Source organism: Nerophis ophidion, linkage group LG02, assembly GCF_033978795.1.
Source record: "Nerophis ophidion isolate RoL-2023_Sa linkage group LG02, RoL_Noph_v1.0, whole genome shotgun sequence".
Taxonomy (NCBI): Eukaryota; Metazoa; Chordata; class Actinopteri; order Syngnathiformes; family Syngnathidae; genus Nerophis; species Nerophis ophidion.
This window is the reverse complement of record NC_084612.1, coordinates 51,027,501-51,038,091: the sequence shown is the minus strand read 5'-3', so window position 1 is coordinate 51,038,091 and position 10,591 is coordinate 51,027,501. Positions and strand designations below refer to the sequence as shown.

Below are 10,591 nucleotides of genomic sequence, written 5' to 3'. Positions count from 1 at the left end.
CTACAATAATATGCATATTAGTAATTCAATATCAATTATTCTAGTATTAGACAGCATGTACCTAATAAAGTGGCCGTATTTTCCTATTTTTCAAAACGTAAATTTGGGGTTGCCGCAGATCACGATATTCCACAGTCCAGATGCGCATGCATGCGGTCTGGAGCCTCGCCGATGTACCGCGACGCCTTGAAGCTGAGCCGGAGAATGACACCACAGGAGGCGTGCACGCTACGTGAGGCGCACACAAACTGATGCGTGCGTGCGTGTGCGCGTGTGTGCCTGGACACACACGTACACGCACAGAGAGAGAGAGAGGGAGAGTAGAGAGAGCGATGAACGTCTGTCTGCTCCAGTCAATGGTCAATCCAACATCGAGGCTGGAGGGATGCAGCTGCTTTGCGCGCCACGGACTCGCACGCTGACCGGAACTCCTTTTTGAATGAGTCTCGTCCGGTTCCAAGGTGAGTGCTCCCCGTTTTCCCGGCTTGGACCGAAGTAAGTTTGGCGGCACTAAGAATGGAGGAGTGTGGCTTCAAGTTGCGCGTCGTGCGTGAAGTCACGAAGGGGGACAGGGACGGAGATAACGCACGTCGATTCAGGAGCAGTGTGGTAGTGAACCAGGAGCATCCCGGTCCATGTGCTCGGGATTTGGGCGCCTCTTTGACTCTTTAGAAGGCTCTCCCGGGTCGGCCTTATCTGGACCGGCCAGTTGGAGCAGCTTCCATTCTTCCACATTCCAGCCCTCGAGAGCGCTTGGAGCCTCTGGTGGAGAGGGAGCATTCTGAGCCAAGTCATCAGCTTTTATCATTTCCCTGCTCCTTTCACCATTCAGAATTTCCTGTAGCTCAGCGCAGCATCCTCTGCAGAGTTCAAAGGAAGCCAAGGTTTTGGTTCAGTGTGATCTGAGGGGTCTTGGTTGTGGACTCTAGTAGTAGTAGTAGTAGTAGTAGTAGTAGTAATGTCATGGTTCCTCCATGTTTTGGTCGGATTTGATGAAATAAGAGGTGCTTGGTTCCAATCCTGCTAGGACATCTTTGTGTGAAGAGTCCATCTGGGTTTTCTCTCACCTTTCCAGAAACACGTCATACTGATTGTCCATTGTCCACAACTGGATGCAAATGGTTTGTAGTTGCTGTGGATCTTTGGGCACCACACGATTCGATTTGATTTTTGGGGGGTAACCATTCGATTCAGAATTGATTCTCGATTCAAAATCTATACTTTTTTAAAATTACATTGGGTGCCAGTTCTATGATTAACTACATTTCTCTATAACATAGATCCACATATTTAATAATTTTCTATATTACTTAAATGAAAACTGGTTATGTTTAATACAATTTTACTCAAACATTTAATGAAGTCATCTTTTCTCTTTCTAAATTAAATGTGTAAAGCAGATGTACATCATCTACATCAACAATATGATTTGTCTGAGTGGCTGGACTGGGCAGATAAGAGATTACAACACAAATCTATACATTTTTTTTAACCATTTAAGAATTGCAATTCATTCAAAAATCATTTTTTTTACATCCCTGCCAAATACACAACCTTTTGCATGTATTCAGTCACGTGACTTCTCCTTGGAAGTGAAAAACAGTGGTGGTCGACCAAGCCAACATGGCTGTTGTACAGCAAGCAGTGTGTGAACTATCTGAGTACACAAGAGGCCTAGATCTTCCTGCAAAAAGCAGATAGGAGCAAAAAAAATCCAACTATGCAATGGAATAGATCAGGGGTAGGGAACCTATGGCTCGGGAGCCAGATGTGGCTCTTTTGATGACTGCATCCGGCTCTCAGGTAAATTTGAGCTGACTCTGCTTAACACGTAGATAATGAATAATTCCACTTGTAATCAGTGTTAAAAATGATGTTCAAAATATAAAACATCCTCGTGCATTTTTAATCCATCCATCCTCTACTGCACCTATTCAAGAAGTTGCGTTGATGGTAAGAAGTTATTTATTTATTATTGGTTAGTGTGGGGCTTGCCCTCCTGAGGGTTCTTCAGACCACCAAGAACCGACATGAGACCCTGTTTCAGGGCTACACTATTGTTTCATTTTTCAATAAGTCTCTCAGTTGCTTTCCAGGAATTATCTTTTTCTCTTTCGTTCTCGCTCATGCTCTTGCTCTAGCACCAACCCCGTCTCTCCTCCTGGCTGCTGTTTATAACATAGCGACAGGTGATTAGGTAACGAGGCCCAGGTGGGCCGTCTACGCACCTGTCGCTGATTTCGAGGCCGGTCCTGGCAACACCCCGCTTCGCTGCAGGCCACGCCCCCTCCACAGTTAGCTTCAGAATAACAATGTTATTACAAAGAACAATAGACCTATTATACTCTAGAAATGTTAGTCTTGCTTAAAAATGCACGCGTTTAGTTGTGTTTAGGGTTAAAAAAATATTTTGCGGCTCTTACGGAAATACATTTTAAAATATTTGGCTTCTTGGCTCTCTCAGCCAAAAAGGTTCCCGACCCCTGGAATAGATTGTATATTTTATCAAGAAAAATTTGTGGAGTGGAGTGATATTAAGGATTATTTGTCAGTGGCCTCTGCGATGAGGTGGCGACTTGTCCACCAATTGTAGCTGAGATAGGCACCAGCGCCCCCCGCAACCCCAAAGGGAATAAGCGGTAGAAATGGATGGATGGATGTCAGTGGCCTTCCCAAACATATGGAACTATTGAGTTACATACATCATTATATATGACAAAACTGATGACATTTGTAAAAGTATGGAGGTCTACAACTTATTTGTGTGAGGCTGGGTCAAAATACATTGGTACCGAGACTCTTATGGATAAATATGTATCATTTTTCGGAGGTTGCATTTCATGATTTAGCTTCACGTCTACTGCCATGTTTGTTGTCGTTGTTGTTTGCGTATTTTGATTGTTCATCAAAATATAACTATAGATATCAACATTGGTTATGTGCTGAAAGATTCATTCATGATAAATGGTAAAAACTCAAAGAGGAACTGCACTTTTTTTTCGTAATTTTGCATATCATTTAAAATCATTATGAGAGACAAGAACACACATTTTTTTTTCAGGATTTTAAAAATGATTAAAAAAAAAACATTTGGAAGATGCGGCTAATAGAAGTCATGGTTGTAGCCTTCAAAGTCTCTAAAACAACTTCCAAACCCTCCATCAACGTTTTATATACACACTGCAAGTGTATATATAATGTAGTAACAGAAACCTTCATAACAATATGTACAATATACACACTGCAAGTGTATATATAATGTAGTAACAGACATTATACATCCCGCTAGCACGGGCGAGGTTTGGTGCAAGCGGGGGTGTATAACGTAGCCCGGAAGACTTAGCGATGCATGGGATTATGGGTATTTGTTCTGTTGTGTTTCTGTTGTGTTACAATGCGGATGTTCTCCCGAAATGTGTTCGTCATTCTTGTTTGGTGTGGGTTCACAGTGTGGCGCATATTAGTTGGAGTGTTAAAGTTGTTTATATCACAACTCTCAGTGTAACCTGTATAGCTGTTGACCAAGTATGTCTTGCAGTCACTTTTGTTTATCAACAGAGGCTGCATACAACATGTGACCAGCTGGCATGCAGATTGCAGTGTGTAAAAGCGGGCGCTACGACGAGTTTTAGAGGGTTGTAAAGGCATTTCCATCAGGGCACACCCTCAAAATTATCGACTAGGTGAAAATCGAAGAATGTTGGCCTCGGGTGATTGCTGGTAGAAGCATTAAACTCCGGAAATCTCTCGGGATAATCGGGGGGGTCGGCAATTATGCAGCTGAGCCACATTAGAGTGATCGAAGAGCCGCATGCGGCTCCGGAGCCGTGGGTTGCCGACCCCTGCTCTAGAGTCCAGTGGTGACATGCTTTAAACCAATTGGTGATGTATGGCTTAGATATAGCTGATCGGCCATGGAAACCAATTCCATGAAGCTCTTTGCGCACTGTACGTGGGCTAAAGGGGTTGACTTTGGAATATTTACGAGCGAGGAAATTTTGTATTACATTCTTCCCTTAAATGATAATGTTTACAGTGATTGTTTTATATGTATTTTTTATGTATTTCGCTTTGGATAAAAACATCTGCCAAATACTCAAACATAAACATATCGAAAAACACAAAAGTCTTTATAGCAGCTAAAACCACCAATCTGTTTCACAGGATTCAGAATAAAACCAAATTCTGTCTTGCCCCAAAATTATAGTACTTGAATAGTACTGATTGTCTAGTTAGCTAATATATGATACCACCCCCCCCCCACCCCCCACCCCCCACACAATGTGGACTGTGGTCCTAACTTTTATCCCTGTTGGCTTTTACAATCTTTATCTTCATCATTTATTTCAACTTAATGTTATTCAAGTATGACATTTTTAAATTTAATTAATTTCATTGACAAGCAATTCTAGCGGCTACAATTTTAGTACTATTGAAGATCTTTGCTCCTTCTCAACTCTGAGGTAATATTTTTTCACAAAATACAACTAATAGTACGTTAATGTTAAATCTTTCTTGTGAAAAGTAATCCCCTGATTTCTATTTTCATCAGTCCGCTCATTTGAGCAGGAAAAGGCTGAACACCAGTTTTCAACCTGTCAACTGTCAGTTTAGGCCGAATTTCTCGCGTCACAGCAGCCAATGCTGCGTCTACTTATAAGATGTCTATGGTAGAAACAGTCTCCATCATACTTGCCAACACTCCCGATCTTCTGGGAGACTCCCAAATTTCAGTTCCCCTCCCGAAAATCTCCCGGGGCAACCATTCTGCCGAATTTCTTCCAATTTCCACTCGGACAACAATATTGGGGGCGTGACTTAAAGTCACTGCCTTTAGCATTCTCTACAACCTGTCGTCACGTCCGCTTTTCCTTCATACAAACAGCGTGCCGCCACAGTCACATAATATATGCGGCTTCTACACACACATGTGAGAATGCAATGCATACTTGATCAACAGCCATACATGTCACACTGAAGGTGGCCGTATAAACAACTTTAACACTGTTACAAATATGCACCACACTGTGAACCCACACCAAACAAGAATGACAAACACATTTCCGGAGAACATCCACATCCTTAAAACAACATAAACCCAACGGGACAAATACCCAAAAAACCCTTGCAGCACTAACTCTTCCGGGACGCTACAATATACACCCCTGCTACCACTAAAACCCGCCCCTCCAACGCCGCCCACCTCAACCCCCCCCCCCAACCTCTAACCCCCCGACATCTCCTGAATTCGGAGGTCTCAAGGTTGGCAAGTATGGTCTCCATGCCTCAGTGTCATGATCTGGGGTCCGGATCATGTTTTTGTATTTTCTGTTAGTTTTGAACTCCTTTAGTCCCTCTTTGTGACACCTCAGTTTGTTTTGGTTGCCATGGTTACTCAATGTGTTCACCTGTCTCTGATTAGTGCTCGCCCGCTCACCTGATTCCCGAGGACTAATCAGAGGCATTATTTAAGCTTGTTTTTGCAAGTCAGTCGGCCTGGCGTCATTGTTCGGTTAATGTTTTTTTTTTTGTTTTTTTAGCTCCTGGTGCGAGCGGCACGCTTTCTTTTTGTTGATTGACTGTTATTTTTGTAGTTAGATGATTTTTGATGAATAACTCAATAACGACCCCGCAGTAAGCTGCGACCACCCCGTTGAGAAACTAAGTGCTTGATTTTATACACTTGTGGCCGGATTAAGTGATTAGGACACCTGATTCTCATTATTTGGATGGGTGGCCAAATACTTTTGTCAATATAGTGTATATACATGCACATACATATGTGTATGTATGTATGTATGCATGTACAGTATACATTTATATATAAATATGTATGCATATATGTATATACTGTATGTACAGTATATGCATATATATCTATATATATGTAGATATATATATATATGTATGTACAGTGTGTGTATATTTACACACACATATATATATCCCGCCCGATTGTAGCTGAGATAGGCACCTGCGACCCCAAAAGGAAAAGGGAATAAATGGTAGAAAATGGATGGATGGATGGATATATATATACATATATATATATATATATATATATATATATATGTATATATATATATATATATACATATATATATATATATATATATATATATATATATATATATATATATATATATATATATATATATATATATATATATATATATATATACATATATATATATATATATATATATATATATATATATATATATATATATATATATATATATATATTCGCATTTTAGACAAAGGGCGGATTAACAAAACAAAAAAAACATTTGATCTGAACAATTGGTACAGCCGAAGACAACACAATCATCGGGCATTTTTTCTTGGAGAGAGGCTACATGGCGCCTAGTAGCCGTTGAGAGCAGCACCAGGCATATTAGTAAAAACCTAAGCAAAAGGTAAGAACAGTATTTCTTTAAGCTGAGGTACTACCGTATTTCACACCAGCTCACAAAAGAAAAGAGTCGGGACACCTCTGCACCGTGCCTCCAAAAATCCCAATCAAAGCGCGAGCGGTCAAATGAAGCGTAAAAAAACAATTTTCTGTTGGATTGTTTATTGATTTCTGCACGCCGAGCATTGTAATCCCCTCTTCCTTCAGACACTTCTGTCATCGCCGGTTATTTTCTGTCCTTTTGACCCTGAAGGTGAGGCCCGATCAGCGTAGGTGAAGTAATTTTGAGCATATGTCTGTGTCTTATTTTCTGTCCTTTTGACCCTGAAGGTGAGGCCCGATCAGCGTAGGTGAAGTAATTTTGAGCATATGTCTGTGTCGTCTTCAGCATCTGCAGCCCTGCAGAGAACGGCCGCCACTGAGACAAAAAGAGGAACAAGGTGCTGTGGTTCATGCAGGAGTGGTAAAAGGTGTGGGGATGTGGGTCAGTGGCACAGGCAAGTGCAGTAGTGCATCGGGCGAATTAGTGTGTGTAACACAATTACACAGTGTGTGAGTGCACAGCGTCTAACGACCCATAGCTGGAGACCCCCCCTCCCCAACCAACACCACCACAGCCCCGACCAAACCTTGAGAGAGGCTGATTAAACACGACAGTGGGGACGGTGTTAGAGGGGGAGGGTACACAGGGCAGTCACAACATTAGGTACACCCGCCTCCACGCCTTCACACGCACGACAACGGACATCTAGGGTTGTGGGGAAGCGTTTGTTTGTTTGTTTGTTTGAATTAGGGTTGTCCCAATACCAATATTTTATACCAAAATGTATTTTCATACTTTAAATAATGAGGAGACCTAGGACTGGACGATATATAGATATAGTTGATGTATCGCGGGTTTGTCTCGTGCGATATAGAACATGACGATACGTGATATTCAAGTATACGTTCTCATGCAGTTGCTTTTAGCTGCGGGCAGTACACTACAGGCTACTCACACTCTTTCTTGTCTCTCCTTCTCACAGACATAAAACAAGCGCACCTTCTTACATACGTCACATACATATACGCCCTCGCGGAGCAGAGAGGTAGCGGCAGGGGTAACGTTAGCTGTGGTGGGAGTGGTAATACGAGAGAAAGAAGGTGGAAATCTGGTAACAAATGAAGGAAGAATTAATCCTCAAGAAAAACAGCAGGGGGTCCATCGTCTGGCGGTGGTTTGGCTTCAAGTGGGAATATATCGAACAGACAACTGTAATTTGTTACGTGTGGGGCAAAAGCGTTGCTACCAAAACTATCATTACTGCTAATATGTAGCATCGTTTGAAAAGTCCCCTGCTAGAAAATGAAGAGTGCACACTCCGCATTTCAACATCTCCGTTCGGTGCCACACTAACAAAATGCCGAAGCAACCATTTCCACATCAACACCGTATGAAAAAAAATAGTCAACAACAGAAGGAAATAACGTCCACAGTAACCTACCACAGAACGAAGGAAATACACAATTTAAATTTCCTATTATGCAGCTCATTTTTATTTGACAGTTATTGAAATATCTTTTGTGACATCATGCACAAAATTGCACTTTATTTGTTTTTAACTATTGTAGTGGCGTTCTGTACAAAAAGTGCACTTTAATTTAGTGTTGTTTTGATAAGGCATCTTAGTGACTGGTGAGAAGAAAGTCCAACAGGCACTATTTATAGGTGTAAACATATCAAATTCACTAATAAGTTGGTATAAATCATTAGCATTCTAACATCAACATGCTGATATATAAGAGGAGTTAGCATACTTTCAAGATAGCGTGGTGTATCATGATTTTTAGGTTTAAAAAATCTGAAAATTTTGGCAAAAAATCTAGCAAAAATTGTTACCATGCTAATGGGATACTTGACGCTATCTCGGAAGTATACTACCGTCTTCTATATTAGCATTCCACCATTAGCATGCTAACGATTTGTACTAGGTTTTTCGCAAATTTTGTATGTTTAAACCTAAAAAAACATTGATTTTTAATACTTGATGCTATCTTGGAAGTATACTACAGTCGTCTATATTAGCATGCCGTCATTAGCATGCTAACTATTTTTACTAGGTTTTTCGCAAATTGTGTATGTTTAAGCCTAAAAATCATGATTTTTGATCCTTGGTGCCATCTTGGAAGTATGCTATCGTCTTCTATATTAGCAAGCTATCATTAGCATGCTAACAATTTTTTGCCAGGTTTTTTGCTTTTTCAGTTAAACCTAAAAATTATGCTTTTTGATTTTTGGCGTCATCTCGGAAGTATGCCAATATCTCACATTAGCTTGCTAACATTAGCGTGCTAACTTTTTAGGCTAGATTTTCAGCTTATTTTGTCTGGTTACTCCTAAAAAACATGGGAGAGGGAGGTACAGGAGGAAGTGTGTCGTTCGACAAGGCCTGTGAGCAGACGGGCCAGACAGAGTGAAGCAGAGGCGGCGACAAACCTCGAAGGAGGAGAAAAAAAGAAGGCGAGGCGGTAAAACATGCCGCTCACCTGCCAGATGGTGGTTTTGACGCCGAGCGTGCAGCCAACGGAGCGATCTGGCAATATGTTTAACAGATTGTTGTTCATACAAAGCGTGCAATAACTTTTTGCAATAACTGGTTTGCAAAAAAATCCAGTGTGATCATCAAGTCACAGTGGGTCGGGCCGGGCAATATGGAGTGAAAACTGCATCAAAGTATAGGTTTCTCATATTGTTTGATTGGTTTTATTTAGTGGCAGGAAGTTACAGCTGTGTAACATATTTTTGGTCTGCTATTCTTATTGAAGTATGGAAACAAATTAATTATTTTGCTGTAATTATTATTTAAATAGCATTGGACCAAATTATTATTTTAAAAGAAGCACAATTGTTATATTTTGATATTTACTTTATTCACACAGTCCTGCACTTTCCGTACATCCAAATAGGGAACGGACAAGGGTTGACAAGAAAAGATGAGCATGAATTGATTAACGTGGACCCCGACTTAAACAAGTTGAAAAACGTATTTGGGTGTTACCATTTAGTGGTCAATTGTACGGAATATGTACTGAACTGTGCGATCTACTAATAAAAGTATCAATCAATCAATAAATCAAGCACGGCGTATGGACTACAGTCTGTCTGTCGAGGTGACTTTTTCCTCATTTATCCAAAATGCAGTAGGACTGGGCAATATATCGAATATACTCGATATATTGTCTCTATGCGACATAGAAAATGGCTATATTGTGATATTTGAGTATACGTTCTCACATAGTTGCTTTTAGCTGCGGGCATTACACTGCATGCGTTTCCCACTCTTTCCTGTCTCTCCTTCTCACAGAGACATAACCAAGCGCACCTTCTTACATACGTCACGTGTGCAACGTCACACGCTCTCGCGGAGCAGAGAGAGAGCGACATGGTAACGTTAGCTGTGATGCTAACGATGTAGGGCTCGTGGTAAAACGAGAGAGAGAAGGTGCGAATCTGGAAACAAATGGAGGAATAATTAATTACCAAGAAAAACAGCAGGGGATCCATCGTCTGGCGGTGTTTTGGCAACATGTATGCTGCAAAACCATTGCTACAAAAAGTAGCAGCACTGCTAATGCAGCATCATTTGAAAAGTCACCCGCTAGAGAAAGAAGAGTGCTTGAAACTCTGCATGTCAACACTCCGGCCAGTGCCACACCCACAAAAAGCCGAATCAACTATTTCCAGATCAACAACGTATGAAAAAAAAAGTAAACAACAGAAGGAGATAACGTACGCAGGAACCTATTATGCAGGTCATTTTTATTTGACAGTTGTTGAAATATAGTGTGTGACATCATGCACAAAAGTTCACTTTATTTGTTTTAAACTATTGTTTGGCATTCTGTACAAAAAATTTGTGTTGTTTTGATATGTTTTGTTGGTGACATCATTCACAAAAGTGCACTTATACCTTGTTTTAAAGGCATAAGTGCACTGACAATCTTGCATTTTCTGTTTTGGAAAGTACATGCATGTCTGTGCCACTGCTTAATAACTGTTTAATAATTACCGTTTTGGTAAATTGACTTAGTTGTGATTTACCTCTCCGCATGAAAGTTTAAAATGAGCATTATTAATGCGGTATGAAGAACAATGTTTTAATGTAGACACATAGATTCATCATACTGCTGTGATTA

At 40.6% G+C, this 10,591-nt stretch overlaps 1 protein-coding gene across 5 annotated transcripts in view; it reads left to right on the top strand.

Moving 5' to 3' along the window:
• Positions 1–320: 320 nt before the first annotated feature.
• LOC133542108 (plexin-A2-like) overlaps positions 321–10,591 on the top strand; it is a 372,047-nt gene continuing 361,776 nt past the window's right edge. For all 5 annotated transcript variants that reach the window (XR_009804063.1, XM_061885956.1, XM_061885972.1 and 2 more), the window contains exon 1: positions 321–461. The gene's annotated coding sequence lies outside the window, so the exon portion shown is untranslated. The remainder of the gene's footprint in view (positions 462–10,591) is intronic.